Here is a 22,895-nt window from a genome sequence, read left to right on the forward strand (position 1 = left end):
ATTTTAAATAAACACAAAAAATAGATGTGGTGATGTAATCAGCCATCATGGGGTCAATTGCCAAATATGGTGTTTCCTCGGATATAAAAGGAGATGTGACCGACATCTAGGTACGCATACTATTCCGGTTGCGGGAACTGACGTCATTCTGGGGCGCCGGTTTAGGCTCAGAAGTGTGGCGGAGGAGAACAGAAAACACGTGGAGCGATATTTACCATTTCAAGTCTTTTTTGAGCACACATCAAGTGCACCGTGCAGTGCGAGTTATTTACCGCAGTGGTACAAGGCGTGGAGGTGTTGCAGCAGGCTTGGCAGGCTCTGGATGTTTGCAGACGCTGTTGGCTCACGCTACTTTCTCTAACTCAGTGTGATATTGAACGACTCTGGAAGGATCGGATGGTGCTTCACTTATAAGTCGCCGTGTTTGCCCTTTCTTCCGTCTTTTGCTCAAACTATCTATTCTCAATTTGTGAACTTGTATAGATTCTAATTCGACAGTGGGATCGTTCCCATCTGTTGGAGGATAACATCAGCTGATCAAAGCACGCGTTGAAGATACAGCCGTCAGGATTCCTCTCACTGGTATCGTGTTCCTCGATTGGTGGACTGAGGACGGGGGGTAACTGTATAGGGACGAAAGTCTTTTGTGTCACCCTTATACTTATACTATATATATATGTACATTATTAGGAGTGTGTCGATTTGTTTGGATTTTGTATTTATTTGTTTATTTTCTTTATTTTTGTTGAATTGATTTTCTTTTGTTTGTGATTTTGGGTTTATTTGTTGGTCAAGAAGAAGGTGGGGGACCTATTACTGACCACTATTGTACTGACCCCGGTCCATCAGCAGGTTAGCTGGTGTTATGTACTGACCCCGGTCCATCAGCAGGTTAGCTGGTGCTATTAAGAGACCAGACAGACCCATTTCCTTTTGGCTGTGTGTTTATATGCTCCAGTGATAGTTCCATGTGAAATGTGTATGTGTTTTATATTGATTGAATTTGTCTTTTCCCTTCAGAATCTGGGGTACCCGTGGTTCCTGAAGTCTTCTGGGTGTGGTGGTGGTTTGACTGACAGTCTGCAGTGTTCACAACGGGTGGAGTGTTGTGAGAGAGCACGAGTGCTTGCAGTGTGGATCTGATAGCCAGGACAAATTCCCCAGGTTCTGAAGTGGTTAGTGTGTGTGTGTGTGCGTGCGTGTGTGATGCTTGATGTGTTTGATTTTAGGATTCATTATTAAAGATTGTGTGTATTTTATCAAATGGTGTCTTCTGAATAAAATAGTTTTGTACTATCATCATGTCTGTTATCTGACTCAGCCACTATCTGCGTGTTCTGTGTAACTGTATTAGTTGTGGGTTCCCGGATTATATCCGGGTGGCGTAGTCGGAATTAATTTATATTAAAAAGAAAATCACCAACTGCCACATAGAGATGAAAAATTAACTTAAGTAAGAAATTTACTTTTGCTATGGTTTAATAAATGTCTATGGATAGGCTATCTTCCAAAAAAATAAATAATTTTGGCGGAATTTTTTTTTCTATATAGTGTTGATATGGCAACTAGTAAATACACAAAGTTTCGTCATCCAAGCATGTGCGGAAGTATTTAAAACAAGCGTGTTACAACTAGCCCCGCGTTAGGTTGTGCCCCGCGCTCCCCTACTCTCCACCTGAGGTGAATCTGGCCTGTGGATTTTTTTAAAATGATTTTCTGAATGTAGCTACAGTAGCCTATAGCTAAAACAGCTTATTTATGAATTTTGGAGGGCTCTTATTTTTAGATAGATAGATAGATAGATAGATAGATAGATAGATAGATAGATAGATAGATAGATAGATAGATAGATAGATAGATAGATAGATAGATAGATAGATAGATAGATAGATAGATAGGGGTGGTGCTGGCTTGACCGCAGTATTTCGGGGTGGTGCTGGCTTGACCGTAGTTTGAGAGCGCGGCTCAGAAACGGGTCTCTGACGAGCACTCTGAGGACTTTAATAACTCTACGGATCATCTATAGTCACGCGACTCTACATCAAGATGAAGAGCGCACTTAAACTTGTTCTTTTCCCGTTATTCGCGATTTCCCGTTATTTTTTTATTTATTTTTTTTACATAGTTGAACTTGCGTTTTCTTTTCCATACTGCCGAGTTTATACATATAATAACCGTGATCACTTTTATCAAGATGTTTGTTCAACAACAAATATCTATGTAGGCTACGTCACGGTCATTAATGTAGACAGTGGACATGTTTTCAACACTGTTGCATAGGTCACAGTTGTTGAAGCCAGATTTAACCCTATATTATTTGCTTTAGGCTATTTTGTAATTGTATCATATAACATTCATTCATTTTAATAGTCTACAGAAACCCACAAGAGATTTCCACTGATCAATAAACAAAACTCGTGATTTCTGAGTGTTTTATAAGTTTCAGTAACTGTGTTTGTTCTTCAGGTGTGTATGGTGCCGATGAAGTGAAGACAGTGAAGGAGGGAGATTCTGTCACTCTAAACTCTGGTGTTACTGAAATACAGCGTAGTGATGACATGGCGTGGAGGTTAAATAATATTCTTTTATTCAGAATCAGTAGTGACCGCAACAATGAGATCACAGTATTTGATAATACTGACGGGGCATACGGAGGCAGCAGACTGCAGCCGAACCAACAGACTGGAGATCTCAAGATCACAGACATCAAAACCACTGACTCTGGAGAATATATACTGAAGATCAGAAACACCTGATCTTCAGTATATATTCTCTATATATAACAGTCCTCTGAGAAGACGTTCAATGTCAGTGGTGAGTGTTTTTAATAATGTTATTTATATAGTTATCTCTCTATGAACAATTTAAATGATCTGAAATGTGCATTTTTACAGATGCAAAATCTGTACGGTCAGGCTGTGTCATTTATAGTTTGTCAGCAAAGTTTTACAACATATTTCAGTAAAAAATCCAACATTTAATTAAAATAATGATGTTATCATCTAATCATCTGTTTGTCAAGAAAATTGACAAATCGATCATTTGATATTTATTTAAACTGCTTCATTATTATAGGAAAAATCAACAAATTTCAGATTTATATTCTGTGGTAAAAAAGAAAAGGAAAAAAAAAGATACATGATTTTTGGTTTGTTGGTAAATGATTCATCAATCAGTGAATGGTGTCCCTCAAAACAACTGTGAGACCGTTTGTATTTTTGTGTTGTTGGAATGAATTTAGACATGGGTGTAGAGGTCATCTTACATTGAATTTGACCTATATAGACAACTGAGAATGTCTGTATTTCATTGGCTCTGTGATGCACTCTAATACAGCTGAATCTGACCTAAGATGGAGAAAAATCAGGTTTCCAAATAATAGTCATACAGTTGTTTTTCAACAGTGAGCTTGTTAAAGTTCTTTTTGAGACCAGCGGCCCAGGCAAAGCAGCTGGGGGTCAAACTTGTATATGTCATCTCAGGTGCAGTTTATTTAGCAAACAAACATCTTAATAATAATCAGTAAAAAAGATTATGTGTATAGTACCAGACTTTTAACTGTGAATAAGCCCCAAACACCCCAGGGACTCACAAACAGATAAGATTGACAAAAGCATGACTGATTCATTTAATTTTACATTACATTTAATTTTAAATCAGAGATTTGTTACGTGACAGCAATAATTAAAGTTTGACAGCACAGCTGCCACAAAATGATTGTTGTTGTCCCTGGTTCATTATTAAGATACTCTTGTAAGAAAGTAGCAGTGTCTGGGACAGACTTAAAGTATCACCTCCGCTTAAAAAGATGAACACTGATATCTTGTTTCCGTGAAATAATTAAGCTGCTCCAGAGCAGGTTTGAGTTTACGGACCTGTTGCTATATGCCAGAACCCAGCAATCCTGGGTCATGTCAAATGAAATCCAGCTAATTAAGTTATCCACGTATGAAGAACGGGCCCCGGGTGGTGATAGCCAATGAGAACGCAGAACGTGATCCGTCACCTGACTACAAAAAAAAAAAAAAAAAAAAATTCACTTAGAAATTCCTTGTAATTTCAGAAATGAAATGGCAAGGAACACGTAGAATTAGGTGTGAAATTTTGTGGTAGAAATTTTTTTTTTTTTTTTTTTTTTACAGTTTAGAATCTTCTGCCACAAACCAACAGCTCTGTGATCTCCTTCACTGTGGCTTTACAGTAATTACTCTCTGTCTTTAGATGATTCAGGTCTGTGTTCAGGTGTGAAAGCAGGGATTGTTATTGTGGTTTAACATTAATGTCTGTCTCTCTTCAGTGGTTCCAGAACCAGGTCCAGAATCAGTAGAATCATTTGCAAAACTAGGTCCAGAATCAGGTCCAGAATCAGGTCTGTCTTCAGGTGCGATAGCAGGGATTGTTGTTGGTGCTATTGCGGCGGTGGCTGTTGCTGTTCGTGGCATTGCCTATGTCAACAGTAAAGCGGGACAAATGGGTAAGTATTACAGCGAAAGATAAATACTGTGCTGTAGATTGTAAAAATGTAGTGATGTTCTTTTTCATTACAGAAGGTTTAAACCTTTTTGTGCCTTTGTGTTTGTGATTGTATGTGGTTTTTGATCAGGTTGTTCTTTATCCAGCAGCAATACAATCGGATTTATATTAAAAAAATTCCTGCCTCTTCCACGGCTCCGAGGGGTTAATAAAGGCCTTCTGAAGCGAAGCGATGCGTTCGTGTAAGAAAAATATCCATATTTAAAACTTATCGACTAAAATGACTAGCTTCCGGCCGTACGCATCAATTTACACCAAAAGAGTAACACTTGAACTTGACTTACGACGTAATGGCGAACGCGGTTGCCCAGCCCTGTTTGTTTGAACCGCGAGAGTAGTCAAAGCTCACGCTACTACTACATCCTACATTACACATCGTCAAGTGTTAAGGCCAATTTATACTTCTGCGTCGGGTGCGCGTAGAAGGTACGGCGTAGCATACGCATTGACGTGTACCATACGTCGTACCCTTCGCCGTACCCTGACGCGCACCTCCTCAAAAATGTAACTACGCGTCGCGGCGACGCGGACCGCAAGATCTGTGATTGGTCGGCTGGATAGCATCGCGTTTCCTCCTACGCATTTCCGGAATGATCTTCTGCACTCTGCAGCGCCCGCCCGTCATTTTTAAATTCCGAAGATCAGTGAAGAGCCATGGAAATAGACCAAGTGACCGAGAGATTGCTTGAAGAAGTGCGGAAATACAGCCATCTGTATGACTCCTTCAGTCGCCATTGCTCAGACAGCCGCGAGGAATGTAAACACAGTGGAACATTAAAACCCACCCGCGCCAACTAGCGTTTCGGCGGTGTAACTGCAGAGCAACACAGACATTCGCAGAAGTATAAATGCTCACGACGGCGTCACCTACGTGCGTAGCCTACGACGTACACTACGGCGTACACTCGACGCAGAAGTATAAATTGGCCTTTAGTCTTGTGGCGTAAGTCGACTTGTGTACGGCCGTCTGCCGGAAGCTAGTTATTTTAGTTGATAAAGTTTTAAATATGGATATTTTTCTTACACCAACGCATGGCTTCACTTCAAAAGGCCTTTATTAACCCCTAAGAGCAGTTTGGGACACTTTTATCATGGATAGATGCACTTTGATGGACTTCCAAAAAAATATACTCATTGCCTTCTATTATAAAGCTTGGAAGAGCCAGGACATTTAAATATATATATATATATATATATATATATATATATATATATATATATATATATATATATATATATAACTCTGATTGTATTCGTTTGAAAGAAGAATGTCATATCTCGGATCGGATCTATTTTAAAACATCTGCTCATTTTAAATTGTTTTAAATAATCTAAATAAAATTATTTGATCTTGAAGATCAAAATCTGTTTCCTAAAAAAGACACTAACTTGAAATATTTAGAAAGTGTTCTTAACATAAGTAATATTGTATTGATATGGTATTTATGTCTAATACATCTGATCTTTCCATTTGAGTGGATTCTTCACTGTTATGAACAAACACTTTTGTGTGACACATTTAATTGGTCAAAACTATTCACTCCTGACTTTACATCCGAAAACACTGCTCTTTTGTGTCATATGTTGTTTATTTTTAATCGGTCTGTCTCTTCATATCTTGTTTTTGTCAGATTCCACTAAATACAGAAGAAATGCGGAATCAGCCTTTGATCAAGAAGACCAGCCTTTGATAAAGTAAAACTCTCCCAACAGCTTCGGTACAAAACCAATGTGACATTTTCATTATCAAAATTCACATTTCATACCTGTCACTAATGAATAGTGCATATAATGAATACTGGATAAACACTTACTGTTTCTGCAATTATTATACAAAATATCTGATGAGAAATGTCATGTATGGACTATATAGGAATGACATGTCACTTTAGTTTTAACACTTTCTATAAGTTTCTAGAAACGTGTGTTTGTGCCACACTGACAGTTTTTCTCTGTGTACCAAATTTGATGTGACTCTTTTATTCCAGTAATCATCTGCACTTTTATTTCTATTTGCTTACATTATACACTGTGCCTTATTTTTTTGCTATACAACACTTAATTTCCCCTTAATTTCATCTCTGTTTTGTGTTATCTGAAGTAAATCTGCCCATCTTACTCTCTGATTGTGAATGCAAATTTAAATAATCTGAAATGGGTGATGATTTATCATAGTTGTGTGAGCATATTGATTTTTAAAATTTGAATGGTAATTAAAAAAACAACGACATATTTTATTAGAGAATGTTCAGCTCTGTATTTTGTGTATTGCTATTTTAAGCTTAATGCAAAACATTTGCTTCACTTCACTGAATAAAAATAAATAAATAAAATAAATAACCAAAACATATATTTGTTTGTTACTATTTCTGGTTTGTTCAGTCTGTAAAAATGAGACGACCAGAGCAGAGACGGCCAACAGCTTCAGTAATATGAGGTAATGGATGTGGACTTCTGACAAACAGAGCAATGTCCAACGCCCTGCTAGATTCAACTCTTGCTCTAGAGACACATTTACTAAACACGACAGATTAACATGAGAGCTCAGTCCCGTTAAAGCGCTGATGGATGGGGAACGTTCTAATAATGCGAAAATCAAAGAATACTGTTAATTTTCCATGACCAACACATTTTACCAAGTGTTGAGATGCAGTTAATTAAACATGTTAGTAGGTGCTGAGCTGACACTACTATAATGCTGTAGTAAAAAAAAAAAAAAAAAGTTAAATCATTTATCAGATAAATCAATATCACACCACTGACGATCAGGGGTGTGTTTCCTGAAAGCATCGCTAGCCCAGCCAACTATGGTCACAAGTTCTGTCGTTATCACCGTAGTTCAACGAGTCAGTGTTTACCGAAACTATCGTTCCAACGAACATTCGCAATCAGCATCGCAAAGTTGTGTGGTTGGAACGACAGCTCTCGACCTGTGGTAGAAGCATAGCTTCTTGTTTGCATGACATGTGGACTCAATAAATCTTTATCTTGAGCCAAATAAGCATGATGACGTTCAGTACAATCGGTATCTTTTATTTAGAATAGCCTACATACAAATGTAATTTATATATTTCAGTTTGTCAAGAGATTAAGCATCGTTCTCTTACGAGAGTACTCTCGTGTTGCGTAAGCTAGCTTACGCTACGGGAAAAACCCTTTTCTCGAGAATACTGAAGCCAAAAATTATCCTTAATTTTGCATTAATTTAAAACGCATTGCTGCATAAGCAGACCTAGGCAGAGCGACTCGCGCGCATATTGGTTGCTCAGCAGCAACTGCTGCAACCTATCCAGGGCCTGCTCGTGACGAAGCACCAATGAGGGCGCGGGCGCCCGTGCGCGTCACGTCCCGCCAGAATGGGCGTGGCTACAGGCTATAAAAGCAGGCCCGTGAGGTTGTTCTCTGATTTTTCAACTCTTCAGCGAAGTGGACTCTCACCTCGCTGTTCTCCGGAGAAGCTGCGCCGTCGAAGAGCCTTCAGCGGGACGAGCTTCAAGCCGGCCATCTTGCCGCTTCCTCTGCCGTTCCTGCTGCGCTATCCGGCGCCAATATCCTTTTCCTTCGCGTGTTACGTTACACACGTAACGTAATCTAAAAGAGCGAGGCGTTGTTTCAAATGCCTCTTTTCAAGAAGTGCGGCTCTTGCCGAGCCGATCTCAGCGACGGGGACCGCCACATTCTGTGCGTTTCCTGCCTGGGACACACTCACGCGGACCACGCGCTTTCCCTGGGCGGCTGCCCGGAATGCGAGGCGATGTCTATGGTGACCCTGCGGGCTCGCCTAGCATCCTTCAGCGTGGATCCCGCCCCTCCGCTTCTCTCCTCTGGGCCGCGCCGTAAAAAGCGCCGTTCACAGAGAACGCCGGAGGCATCTGCCACGAGTGCTTGCATGCCGGATCTCTCCCCGTGTGCATCGCTCCCTGAATCCCCCACCTCTATCACGGCCGGCCAGCCGCCCGCTGTGCATATCGAGTCGGGGGGAGATGACGAAGAAGGGGACAGCTGCTCTATTCTGGCTTCTGACTGCGAAGGATGGTCGGGCTCCATTCCAGGACCCCGCCCCTTCTCTTCAGGAATCGAGCGGTGTGCGGCCTACTTTCGACGCTGAGCTTCTTCGCCTGCTTACCAAGGCCGTGGAGGACCTCGGCCTCGATTGGTCGCTTCCTGACGAGCCTGCACCCAGCAGGCTGGACGGCTACTTTCTGCCAGGCCGCCGCTCGACGCCTCACATCAGGCCTGCCCCCTTTCTTCCGGAGCTCCACGAGGAGCTCACTAAGAGCTGGAAGGCGCCATTTTCTGCTAGGCTGCGCTCTTCTGTCTCTTCGACGCTCTCTCTGGTAGACGGCGCGAAAGACAAAGGCTATCTCTGCATTCCTCCGGTCGAGGAACCCGTAGCCGCGCACCTCTGTCCGCCTTCCGCCGGATGGCAGTCTCATCCTTCACTGCCTTCCAAAGCCTGCAGGACTACTTCGGCTTTGATCGGTCGCGCTTACACCGCCGCCGGTCAAGCCGCGTCTGCACTTCACACGATGGCCGTGCTTCAGGTGTATCAGGCCGACCTTCTCCGTAAAATGGACGAGGCGGGCCCGAACCCTGAAAATTTTTCTGACCTCAGGAGCGTGACTGACTTAGCGCTACGAGCCACCAAGTCCGCTGCTCAGGCCATCGGGAGGAATATGGCGTCTCTCACTGTCACTGAGAGGCACTTGTGGTTGACACTGTCCGACATGAAGGAGTCCGACAGAGCCACTTTCCTCGACGCGCCCGTGGCGCCATCCGGTCTCTTCGGCCCGGCTGTCAAAGGGTTTTCGGAGCGGTATTCTGAGGTACAGAAGACCTCCCAGGCGATGCGGCATTTCTTGCCGAAGCGCTCCAGTTCCGCTATGGGCCGCTCTAAGCAGCCGTCCAATCGGAAGTCAGCGCCACAGCCTCCCCCGCCGTCAGCCTCACAGCGCCGTCAGCCGAGGGACTCCCAGCAGCGCTCACGCTCTTCCAGCCGCCACAGACCGCCTCCCCCTCGGGGACCTCGGTCCAAGATTGTGCTGAAGGCAGAGCCCTCAAAGTCTTCCTGACCGTGCTAGGAAGACGAAGATGGTCGAGTCCCGCTGCGGCCGGACCGCCATCGAAAACAGCGCACCTCGCTCTCACAGTTCCCTCAGAGGAGGTGACCGGAGATGTGTATTTCACAGCCAACGAGCCCATTACACAACACGCTCGCCTGTACCCAAAGGCCGTTTTTACGGCCACCCAAACATATCACAGAAAGAGCATTCTGTCTGTTTATCCGGCACACGCCGATGGTGTTATAAATGCAGGTCACGTGCCCACTCCACAGTGTTCGCGCCTACATACAAACACGGCCGGTTCAGTGATTCCCACTCATTCACGGCCCATATCCATAAACTCGGCTCACGCCGTGTGTGTTTCAAATGTGGAAGAGGTGCCCGCTGTACAGCGCTCACCCTTTCACACAAACACGGGCTGCTCTGTGATAAGCACTCTTTCAGAGCCCCCGTCAATAAACACAAAATGTGTCCCGTGTGCAAATCACCCTCTACCAGACACGAGCTGTGTTATGTGTGTGCGAAGCGCGCGCCTCCTTGAGCGCGTTATTCTCCCTCTAGCCTTTCACATAAAGGCATGGAGGGAGCTGCCGGGAGTGTCAGAATGGGTACTGAACACGGTAGAACGAGGCTATTCACTACAGTTCGCTCGCAGACCCCCTCGCTTCCGAGCCAGGGTCGAAACCACGGTGAACAGCGATGTAGCACACCTACTTCGCGCCGAGATTGCGAAACTGTTAGAGAAACGAGCCGTAGAAACCGTCCCTCACACACTGAGCGAGTCAGGTTTTTACAGCAGATATTTCCTCGTTCCAAAGAAGGATGGCGGTCTCAGACCCATCCTAGATCTCAGACGGCTGAACAAAGCCCTTATGCAGAGATCGTTCAAAATGCTCACGACCAGTCAGATTCTCGCGCAAATTCGCCCGAGGGACTGGTTTATCTCTGTGGACCTGAAAGACGCATATTTTCAGATCCAAATAGCGCCCCATCACAGGCCTTTCTTGCGATTCGCCTTCGAGGGTCTGAGTTATCAGTATACCGTCCTGCCGTTCGGTCTGTCTTGAGCACCCCGCACATTCACAAAGTGCATGGATGCAGCGCTCGCTCCCCTGAGACAACGGGGAATGCGAATACTGAACTATCTGGACGACAGGCTTATTCTAGCCCAGTCAGAGTCAGAGTCAATAGCGCACAGAGCTCTATTACTCGACCATTTACGGGATTTGGGTCTCCAAATCAACTGGACCAAGAGTTCACTGTCTCCCAGCCAGAGAATCTCTTTTCTGGGAACAGACTTAGACTCTGTGTCAATGACAGCGCGGCTGACGTCACAGCGTGCGCTGCAGATTCAGCGCTCAGCTGCAGCTTTCAGGACCGGCAGCATTTTTCCTCTCAAAGGTTTTCAGAGGATGCTGGGTCTTATGGCTTCGGCCTCGGCAGTGCTTCAACTGGGCTTGCTTTTCATGCGCCCGCTGCAGCACTGGCTGAAAACGCGGGTCCCGTTGCGAGCATGGTCCGCCGGCCGCGTTCGCCTCAGGGTGACTCAGAACTGTGTCACAGCACTGAATCCCTGGAAGGCGGCAGACTGGTATCAGTCAGGAGTGGATCTGGGCATGACTTCGAGACGAAAAGTAATCTCGACAGACGCATCCAACTCAGGTTGGGGTGCCCTCTACGAGGGCAGACCAGTGTTTGGTCTGTGGGCAGCCTCAGAAAGGCACCTACACATAAACTGTCTGGAGATGAAAGCGGTCGAAAATGCCTTGATATACTTTCTCCCCCTCCTCAAAGGCCACAACGTGTTAGTCCGCACCGACAACATGTCTGTGGTATCATACATCAACCGCCAGGGCGGTCTCAGGTCACGGAGTCTTCACAAGCTGGCGGAACGCCTCCTCTTGTGGGCCCATCACGACCTGCGCTCACTGAGAGCATCGCATGTTCCGGGCTGCCAAAATGTGGGACCAGACATGCTGTCCAGGGACAACGTTCCCCCCGGGGAATGGTCTCTGCACCCTCAGATAGTCCAGTTACTATGGGACATCTTCGGCAGAGCGGATGTCGACCTCTTTGCGTCGACGGAGAACGCGCACTGCCCAGTATTCTCACGAAACAGAGAGATGCGCTGGCCCACGACTGGCCCAGCCGTCCGCTCTATGTGTTTCCCCCGATAGCAATGTTACCACAGGTAATCGAGTGCATCAGGGAGAGCAAATGCTCTGTGCTCCTCGTTGCGCCGCTCTGGAGGAATCAAGTGTGGTTCTCAGAGCTGATGCAACTGACGAGCACGACCCCGTGGCCGATTCCGGTGAGGAAAGATCTCCTCTCCCAGGCCAGGGGCGCGATCTGGCACCCGCGCCCCGACTTATGGGCCCTGAATGCATGGGCCATCAACGGGTACCCGCTGACCTCCCAGAGGCAGTGTTGAGCACAATTACTCAGGCTAGAGCACCTTCTACGAGAAGGCTCTACGCCTCTAAATGGTCAGTGTTTTCCGGCTGGTGCTCAGCCCAAAACTTAGACCCACAGCGCTGTAGCGTTACAGAGGTTCTCTCCTTTCTGCAAGAGCTTTTGGAGGAGGGCAGGTCCCCCTCCACGCTCAAAGTGTATGTGGCGGCCATTGCTGCGTTTAAAAAAATCCTTGCACGGCCGGTCACTGGGTAGAGATGACTTCATTGTTAGGTTCCTAAGAGGAGCTAGGAGGTTGAACCCTCCCCGGCCCCCTCTGGTGCCAGCCTGGGACCTCTCCTTGGTCCTGGATGCCATGAAGGGTGAACCCTTCGAACCCCTTCAGTCCGTGGATTTGCGGTATCTTTCCCTGAAGACCGCTTTTCTCATGGCTCTCGCTTCAGTTAAGCGAGTGGATGACCTTCACGCGCTCTCTGTGAGTGCTTCGTGCTTGGAGTTTGGGCCTAATGACTCTAAAGTCATCCTTAAACCGAGGCACGGTTATGTCCCCAAAGTGCTTTCCACTCCGTTCAGATCACAGATCATTTCACTGTCAGCTCTTCCGAGATCTGAGGGTGAGGACGATGTGAATTTTCTCTGCCCTGTCAGGGCGCTGAGAATATATGTCGAACGGTCTGATGCTTTCAGGCAGTCAGAGCAGCTCTTCGTTTCGTTTGGTGGCCGCGCTAAGGGCTTAGCCACATCGAAACAGAGCCTGTCAAGATGGATAGTTGACGCTATCGCTATGGCTTACAGGTCTAAGAACCTTCATTGCCCTCTGGGCGTCAGAGCGCACTCCAACAGAGGCATGGCCTCATCATGGGCGTGGTCTCGCGGAGTCTCTCTCCACGATATTTGTATGTCGGCGGGCTGGGCCTCCCCGTCTACATTTATCAGGTTTTATAACCTGGAGGTGCCTGCCCTGCAGGCTAAACTGTTGTCAGTCTAATATACTAGCTCTGTTCGCTCTCGCTGCAGATCGACACAGACTGTGTATGGTTTGTGTTATACACAGGCTCCAGATCGACAGACCAGGTCTTCCTGTCTGTGATCGATTTTCACCTGTCCTTCGGGTTCAGGTGGCTGACAGGCAGTGTTATTCTTAGTTCAGCCCACAGATGTCCATGGCTGTTCTACTGTATTAAGCACCCATTCCCACATTCTGGAATGGTTATCACTCCCTGGGCCCACCCCTCGTCGGCCCAGACATTACCACTTACGTTCGTCCCCGGGCACATGCCCTTGGGAACGTGGATGTGGACCTTCTATAGCACGCACGGCGTTTTACATTGGGTTCCCGTAGCGTAAGCTAGCTTACGCAACACGAGAGTACTCTCGTAAGAGAACGCTCTCGGTTACTAACGTAACCTCGGTTCTCTCTAGATGAGGGAGCGAGTGTTGCGTAACCCTGCCGTGCTTGTGCTACTTCTGGTTCGCTTCAGATTGAAAAACCAGAGAACAACCTCACGGGCCTGCTTTTATAGCCTGTAGCCACGCCCATTCTGGCGGGACGTGATGCGCACGGGCGCCCGCGCCCTCATTGGTGCTTCGTCACGAGCAGGTCCTGGATAGGTTGCAGCAGTTGCTGCTGAGCAACCAATAGGCGCGCGAGTCGCTCTGCCTAGGTCTGCTTATGCAGCAATGCGTTTTAAATTAATGCAAAATTAAGGATCATTTTTGGCTTCAGTATTCTTGAGAAAAGGGTTTTTCCCGTAGCGTAAGCTAGCTTACGCAACACTCGTTCCCTCATCTAGAGAGAACCGAGGTTACGTTAGTAACCGAGAGCGTTTTGAAGAGTGTGCATGTGCGAACGTGCTCTACCACGTAAGAACGAGCTTATTATTGAGTCAGAAATAAAGCAAAATAACTGAGAAAAATGAGAAATAGTCATCAGATGCCATGTGTGTGATTTATAGCAAAACATCTAGCATTAATTTGTCCTCAAACCGATTCATTAAAAGTAGTTAGGCCTATCATTCCACCACCTGCGTGACATCATAACGTGGTTGAACGACCAATTTGCGACACTATGGTTTCGGGAAACAGTCGTAACGAGCTAGTTGATTTCTTCAACGATGCATCATACTATGGTAGTAAAGCAGCGAGTTACATCGTTGTACGGAAACCCACAGAGTAGAAAGATGTAAATATCAGTACATCAGTAAAATCAATTGTCAGTTTGTCTCTAGTTTATAATATTTTGTAGTATTAGGCCTACTTATTGTATTGTTTATAGTATTATTTCATCAATCCTGTTCCTTTCTTTTTGACCTTTTGTGAATCAGTGATTCTACATTCAACAATCAACATTGATGCACTAAACTTTCACCTCTGACACGTTAGAATTCAACATTTGACCTTTACTCACTTTGACGAGCTGTTAAACTCAATCCTGAACGTGGAATTTATCGACAGTGATTTAAAAAGCTTTCTGTTTTATGCAGGCCTATGTACCCGGTACAGAAAGTTTCCTGTTAAATGCATATATTGTTTATTAGAATTCACACAAAATTGTTTGTTTACATACACCTGATATGACTGCCTAATTGAAGTTTGAGTGCCTTCCCCTTTAATTGTGGTGATGACATAATGAGTCAATATAATTTCCTGTTCTGTCTCCTCCTCTTCCTCTTTGCACTGGAGAGGTGAGGGGCTCCTGATAATCTTTTTTAATCTTAATTGTTGCTTTTATGTCTGTGTTATGCCCTCATTATTTCCTTAGCCATCTAAACTAACAATAATATTTAAAAACATCATGTGGACTGTGTCAGACTCCAGCATATGTTAGCATTTAAAATACCCCAATTATTTTGTATTCTGTCATTTTGTACTGTCAATGTGTATAAAATGTTGAAACACAAACATTAACTTAATTAACAGAAGAAAACAGAGAGATAGTGCAAGATCAATCTAATCAGCCTGACTTTTCTGTCTCTGTTTCACCCTGTTTTCTTCCTCTCTGGTCTTTGAGGCTACAGTGGTTGGACTGGAGAGAAGTTCTTGCTTCTCTGCACACATCTACATTGTACACTCTAAAGTGTGTTTCTTGGACAGCAACCTAGAAAGGGGCCCTCTTTCTTTGTTTAGGAGAGAGGGTCCGAAAGGGCTGCCTTCAGCCGGAAAGTGGCGATAAATGGACTTCTGAGAATGTAATGTAGATTCTCATTGGTTGGCTGTTACACCCCCTTGAACCCTGTATAAATGCTGATGTTTGCAAGTAAAAGCATGAAGGTCAGTGAACACCAATTGGCTTCATGTTCCTGACTCTCCCAGGCCTGTAATTCTTTTCAATCCATGAAAAAAAAAGACTGAGAATGAGGCACGAGGAACAATAAATAGAGATAAAATATTCTAACAGGTATTACAACACTGATGGCAATGACCCCACAGCTACTGGCATCCATTTTATGTCCACCCACTCCTTTTTTCCATGGCACATTTTCCTCATTTCTAGGTATGTGAGGTATTATGGGAATATGTATTAATTAGGAAAAGAGTACAGAAAAGTTTGGTTTCAAATTGTAACTATATTCTAAACATTTAACTCTTATTATCGTGGAAAGTCTAAGTACACCCAAATAACTTTCTTTAGTCCATCCCAAAACAAATTATTTCCATCGCCTTTCCCAACACAACACTCATAAGCAATCAGCTATATTCTACAAGGTATGGAATGTAAATAAATGTATTACTTTATTGTAATACAAAGTCTTTACAATTTTGCAATGTCTCCATAAATAGTGATATGATTAACCATTAAGCATACAGGGGTGTGTTTCCCGAACAACGACGTAACTCGCTGCTTAACGACCATAGTACAATGCATCGTGGAAGAAATCAACTAGCTAGTCACGACTGTTTCCCGTAATCTGTTTGAGATCGAATTAACGCTAGATGTTTTGCTATAAACCAACAAAATATTACTGCATTCCTGGAACTGGGCGTCGTTACACTACATCCTTATGCATCGCTTTCTGCCAGGACTTTTACGTGCTTTTCCCAAATAAAGGAAGTGACGTCGACGTCCGGGTTAGCGGTAGCGCAAGCCATCAGGCAAGTGCTATTTAAATAAACACCTGATGTACTTAACTTTCCAATGCCTCGTTTTATGAGTACAGAACCTATTTTTATTACAGTAGAAGTTTGATGCCATTCTGGGCATTATTAGTGGGGTAATTTACAAGATATATCATAGGATCCATTAGTGCCTGCACTAAGCCATTCGGCTGATATCTCTAAATAAGCTCTAACTTTAATAATGTTCGACCAAGGGAAAAAAAAGGCTTCTGGGGGGATGTTTGGCTCGAGGTCATGGTGCAAAGGACCCTAGGTTGATTTTACATCCGAACCATCCCTTTAACACCATCGACCCATCGCAGAGGATCATGATGGGTGACCGCAAACTTTTCCTTCTAAAGCACCTTGCCACATCAGTTTGAAACGCCTCTAGAAAATAAGTAACTGAGGCTGTGTTGTGGTCACAGGTCAGATACGTAACAACAGGTAAAGGGGATGAGTTTTCACTCGGAAACATAGAAAGGAGGAGAGCCCTTCTCTTTCCGCATGATGCTGCCTGTCGCATCGAGATACACAATGTCTTCCCGGCATCGCTCCTGATAAATTTCAATTCCCCCTTTGTGACCAAAGCAGAACCCCTTTTGGGTGAAGCATGATTTTTTGGAGGACCTCATCAGGACTGTCTTTTTTCTTTTCGACCATTATCTGAAGACTTGTTATTTCATTGCTATGCTGCTGGTTTCTCTGACGCGCTTCCCACGATATCGTTTTGAAGACATCGCGTCTTGGAGCCTCATCCCTACAGCCAGACTCCATTACATCTTCAGGGATTTTATATAGCTTGTCAAGAAACATGGCTCGTGGGATTTGCCTTTGTAAGTCTTGGCCCAGTGTGTTTCTGTCATTTGCTCTTCCAGGCCTTCTTTTTAATTCTGTGAAATTGTGAATGCTCTGTTCTCTTTGGTACTCTACTGTAGCCTTGAGGTTCTCTTCAGTATCCACAGTAACTGTTACGGTGACAGGGCAATCCTCAAATCTACAGTATCCAAGACAGGAGAATTCAGGACTTGCTCGCATCAAACCCAAACCCTTCAGTCTGTGCCTTTTAAAAGCGATGGAGCAGTATGGATGTATGGTCCTAAGTACTTTTGCAATTACAGTGGTGCATTGTAGTCCTTTATAGGTTTTTTTTTTTTTTTTTTCTATGTTGCTTTAGTTTTTCACACTCATTCCTTTCAATGAAAAAGAATAATGGGTTCTTTTGGTAAGCGGATTTTGATAAATCCATCTTCATCAGAGGGACAACTAATGGACCCCTAATGAAAAAATACAATGTTACTGCAACATCTGTCCTGTAAAGATGTTTTTTACACTAAACTAATTCCATGTTATGTGTGAAATTAGACTGTGTACTTGTCAGGGAAACCGACATGTAGACAGATGATTATTTCACAAACAAACAGTTCATTCACACACGGTGAGAATATCAGAAAACACCAGCTGAGAAGATGATGAAGAACTGTTCAAGGCCAGGTAAGATTGCACCACACACACCAAGATTGCACATGTTGTTGATTTAGATGATTTAACGAGTTTAGTCAATCCTTCTTCTCCTATAACAATGAATGAATTGAATTTTTCCTCATGGACACTACAAAGCACAGGTAAGTAGGTCAGGTAAGTTATTCATCCAGTTCATCAGAGGGTTATAGTCTTAGACCAGACCAAGATGAGTGTGTGGAGCAAGACTAAATGGAGTGGAGCTGATGAGGGTGAATGTTTGCGGATGTGTATGATTGTAAAGGTGAATCGTGACAGTACTGTAACAACTGATTTATTTCTCTGGTGTGGTTTATTTGGGGGGGGGGGTCACATTTGGACTGTTTATATTTTTATATATATTTTTGTCAATTTGTATTTGGAAGCAAATTTATGGTACCAAACTATATTCCTTACAAAACATGTTATTTAAAACTAATGTTTCAGCATTAGTAAAATACTTTGTTTCCCCATATTGTAATTCTAACATAAAACAAAATGTTATAAATGTTGTAAAAAATCTATGTATTATTATTGTTTTTCAAATGATTATTATTATTATTATTATTATTATTACATGAAACATTTGTGAATACAAACAGTGATGACTAACTTGCTCTGGAGATTTTTGTCCCTGATCATCATCATCAGTTTCACGGGTTTTAATGTGTTTCATATAGGTTATTTGTGTTTGTGCATGTTATATCAGGAAGCACCGTAATACACACATGACAACAGAAAGATGACGGCGGTGTGTAAATCGAGTTACCCCTCACACTTCTGCTAGTCTTACTGAGATCTCTTATCCTGTGAGAATTGATGGCCATTATTATTACAGACGTCATGTGGTAAAATTACTTTACTCCATCTACCCTGGTAAAACTAATCCCGTCCGAATAGGGCTAACATGATATGTTCTTCACAGAAAAGATATTTGGACCCAGGTGTGATAACAAGAATAGTGGAAACTTCTCAGAAATAATGAAGTGTTGCTTGACCTGCAACTTGCTGAAACTAACACTTCTTATATGTACACTGTAAAAACTAAAGGAGCCTCAAATATCCTGTCGGATACTCAAGGAACTTCAAAATGTAATTTAAGTGCCTCAAAGCTCTTTTTCCTATAGTAGGGTTACTGGAGGAGCATTGACATTCTTTGAGGTTCTTGCTGGAACTTATGGGATCCTTTAAGCACTTCGTATTTAGTTCAGAGGTTCTGGAGTCACCTTTTCATTACCATGAGACCTCGAAGTGCTTTGGGGGAAAATAGAGGAACTTGAATGCGATAAAAGGGTTATTGGAAGATCTTTTAACATTTAAGTGGTTCCTGGAAGATCTCTTATGTTAAAGCCAGCATCTGGAGGAACCCAATGGTTCTGTGAGGCCAGAATGAGAATATTATTATCCTATTATTATTATTATAGGCTACTTAAGTTTGATTCAGTATAGCCTACATACCCAGGTGAAAAAAGACGTACTATTAAAAATGTACTTGAGTGTGTTTTTAGTATGCCTACAATACAAATATAGCCTACTTTATTGCATTTTTAATACATTTAACAGTAGCCTACGTCTTTTTCACCTGGGTAGCTTACATTTATTTAGTATCTATAGGCCTATTTTGTTGATTAATTTAAACCTTAAACAACAACACTAAATTATAATAATATTAATAAGAAGAATTCATTAATTATTATTGAATAAATAATAGTAATAAAATAATAATTTTTACCTACTTCATAAATTATTATTTGAAGAAGAAGAACTAGGAGGAGAAAAGTTTTATTCTGTCACGAAACTGCTGCTATTCCTCTGCTGTCGTCGCTTCAGTGATGCTCGCGCTGCTCGCGCGCAACAAAGCTCAGCTGATCGACGTCATCGGGTAACGGCTCCGTCCTCTCATCAGAGCTTCCGCCGTTTGATCGGCTCTCCGTTACAAGGTTTGTAAACTCGCCAAATAAATATAAATACAGAGTCTACTCACTATATATTCAAACACACATATATATAAACTAAATTGATTATACATTACTACTTTTTTACAGTGTTTACCACTCGTTTATTGCACAGTATCTGGTATTAAGGTTTTAGCCGCGATGCTAACTACGTTGATCTAACGTAAGTTAATGAACAAATGGAAATTATTGACTTATTGTCTTAGATTGATTTAGTCATTCAATTCAACATATTCTGTAAAACTGTGTCTTCAAATTGCTGATATAGCCTAACTAATGTAGCTGATTCCTGCTGTCGTCATTGGCGTTTGTTATGAATAACAAAAGCCGGTTAATATAGTTTGGTCTGTTTTTGTTTAGCCTAACTTTACTTACTACAGGTGCCCTCATTCTCTCAAATACCATTTTAAAGCCATTTACTGGTCAATAAATATTATGTTGTGAATAATCAGCTTTGTTCTTTTGTTTCCCCAGAACAACCAGTACATTTCTAAAATAATCTGAACATTTCAGAGGCAACATTGAATTACAGTAAGTTACCTATACACCACATGCAAGTACTTTATTACTATGAACTTTCTCTGTGTGAAATTGTATTGTTTGTGTACTTTTTTAATAAGTTATTCTCTGAAAATCTTCCCTCATGCTCTCAAATCTCATTCATGTTGCTCAGAAAAATAATATCACAGGTTTGGAGCTAATAATGCTATGCATTTTTTATAGGCTATACCTTAATCATATGCATTTGAATATAAGACATTTTGAACCCTGAATTATAACTTAAAGTTTAGTCTTTTTCGACAAAAAAAGGAAAAAGCTATTATATGACTTCATAAGACTTACAACACAACCCATAACACATGAGTTGTGAACTCATTGACTATTTTTAGGATCTTTTCTGGGACATTTTTGGAGCTTAACTATTTTTTACATAAATTGTTGCATTGAATTGAACTAGACAAGTGTACATAAGAATAGTTTGAATGAATTACAAAAAAAATGTATGCTTGTGTTTCATGCAGTGATATTGAATGGTGACGGGTTGCATTATGCCTGAGATCTGCTTTCGGGTTCCACAGACAGAAAGTCAAACAGGTTTGGAACGTCACAAGGCTGAGGAAATTATTTAATAACTTTAATAACCTTACTAACAGTAAATTTTGTACTTTGCAGGGATCTTGGTAAGCTGAAATACAAGTTTGATCAAGAATAAAAATCCTCCTGTAGACCTGAAAATCACTGAAGTGCCTGGACCATTCACCAGAAAAGAGGAAAAGCAAACAGAAAATGAAGCTGATGCACCATTTCACTTTTCTAACTCGTTAAGTACCTCACGTGTCCCTTGTGAAGATTTTATAATTGATTGCATTTTATGTTGCAGCGAGTAAAGGTGCATCACATTTGTGAATTTCGTGAAATTACACAGGCAAAAAGACAAAATTGCTGATCGTGTGGATTCTTATTGAAATGACTGAATTCACCAGTGAACATTCACGGAACAACAGATCATTTTACTGCACCTTAACTCTGTTAAAATGGAAAATGTTTTCTGCTTGTTGTGACATAAGGAATACTGTTTCCGGGTCGAAGCCTCTACTTCTACTTTCTCTATCTTGTTTCTAGATATTGAGAATACTCAACAACCATTTATGGGAACTGTTGATTCAAGGCACACATTTAAGCTTTTCAAAAGCCATAGTGTACATTACAGTCTCCAGTCTCACGGCATCCCAGACTTCAACATTTTATGATTCAAAATAGCTGAATAACTAACCATCTGAGATTTTGGAATAGAGATAAAGGTTAGGATCCTAATTTTCAGGAATATTACAGCACAATGAGTGTATATTAGCACTGTTTGTTGTTTGTTTTTGGCATCTGATAGAGCTTTTGGACTTGGAAACAGTGACGTCAGACTTAACAAGCGGACTGAAACACATGTTTTAAAATTAAGTGAAGATGGACATTTTTAATTAGTCAAAATTGTAATTTTTTACATTGATTTATTACATGGAACATGTGTTTTCCATGCATTTTGTTGAGATGTCTTTTCTTGTGTAGCCTATTGTATACACATGGTTGATTATTCATGTTACTTATGTATTATACTATTTTTTGTGTGTGTGTGTATTCATTGATATTAATCTATTACTAGCTTTTTTTTTCAAGTGCATGGAAGTGTATGTATTAAAATGGATCTAAAACATGTAATAAACAATTCTTATTTTGTATTTGGTTCAGTTTGTTTATTATAATAGAAGTTAATGGTGGTAACCATAGTAACAACATGAAATTAATTTAATACAAATAAAATAAAATTGAAATTTGGTTCCTGGAGGCACCCACAGTGGTTCCACACAGTGCCTTATATAAGAGTTCCTCAGGAAACCTGTGTGGTTCCTCAGAGAACCGCACCTTTTTAAAGGGTGCCTAGAGGATCTACAGACGGTTCCGCCGGTGTGGCAAAGTGAAAAACCCCAAAAGGTTCCTCCAGGCACCTTTTATTTTTACAGTGTAGGATCACAGTACGAGTATATGAGTATAAGATCATGGATATAGAGAGAGATTCATACGCTGCTGAATGTTAATCTTATATTTCACATACACATAGTAGGCTTTATGATACATTTTAATATTACTTATTCACACAGTAAGATCTCACAGAGAATATATTTTTCTCAAACAGTTTGCATTCTTTATTTTGAGATAAGACTGTAAAAAAGAGGAAGTAAAACTGTGGAAGTTCTTCAACCCCACAAGATTATCAAGAACACACACTCACGCCTCAAGACATGCAAACACTGATGCACATTAACCACAAACGTCCAGTACAGACACCTTGTCTTGCACACACTCTCAACAGATTAAACTTTTTTTCCCCAGATCTATAACTGATTTTAATGCTCAAGTTTTAAGTGAAGTTTAATTTGAACTCACACCATCAGAATAATGGCCATCATCATGTTAAATAAGGACATTTGATCTGCATGCATCGAGGAGAATAAAGAATATGAAACTAACAAACAAAACTAAAAAACATCCAGCTAAAAAAAAAATACTTGTGAACAAATATCTGAGCCGTTCCATGTGAGCTTTAACCACAGAACCATAGAGATGGTGTAAAGTTTCGTTTTTATATGTAACTTTGTTCATTTTATCAGAATGTGTCCTAAATTCAGTCCATGTACGGTAAATATCTGTTACATATAGATGAGTTTGTGGAGAATTGTTGAAGAGCTCTGATGAAACTCTGGACTCACCAACTAAAACTAAATGATGTTTTATTAAAGTTCGGGAGGAGCAGGTTCAGATAATTAACCAAATTATGCACAGCTGG

The 22,895-nt window shown here is 42.1% G+C and overlaps 1 protein-coding gene and 2 long non-coding RNA genes across 4 annotated transcripts in view; all 3 read left to right on the forward strand.

The window, feature by feature from the left end:
* LOC309475987 (obscurin-like) overlaps window positions 1–22,895 on the forward strand; it is a 236,966-nt gene that overhangs the window by 154,261 nt on the left and 59,810 nt on the right. The gene's annotated exons all lie outside the window — the stretch shown is intronic.
* Window positions 2,784–6,866, forward strand: LOC309476365. Its single transcript, XR_014198063.1, has 3 exons — window positions 2,784–2,814; window positions 4,298–4,474; window positions 6,165–6,866. It is a non-coding gene; the product is annotated as an uncharacterized lncRNA (long non-coding RNA).
* LOC309476464 lies at window positions 19,385–21,755 on the forward strand. 2 transcript variants are annotated; one of them, XR_014198176.1, is made up of 3 exons: window positions 19,385–20,089; window positions 20,581–20,653; window positions 20,732–21,755. It is a non-coding gene; the product is annotated as an uncharacterized lncRNA (long non-coding RNA). The 2 variants fall into 2 exon arrangements; XR_014198177.1 differs by having other exon boundaries at window positions 19,385–19,543; window positions 20,033–20,089; window positions 20,581–21,755.

Source organism: Leuciscus leuciscus (genome assembly GCF_965113295.1).
Source record: "Leuciscus leuciscus genome assembly, chromosome: 15".
Taxonomy (NCBI): Eukaryota; Metazoa; Chordata; class Actinopteri; order Cypriniformes; family Leuciscidae; genus Leuciscus; species Leuciscus leuciscus.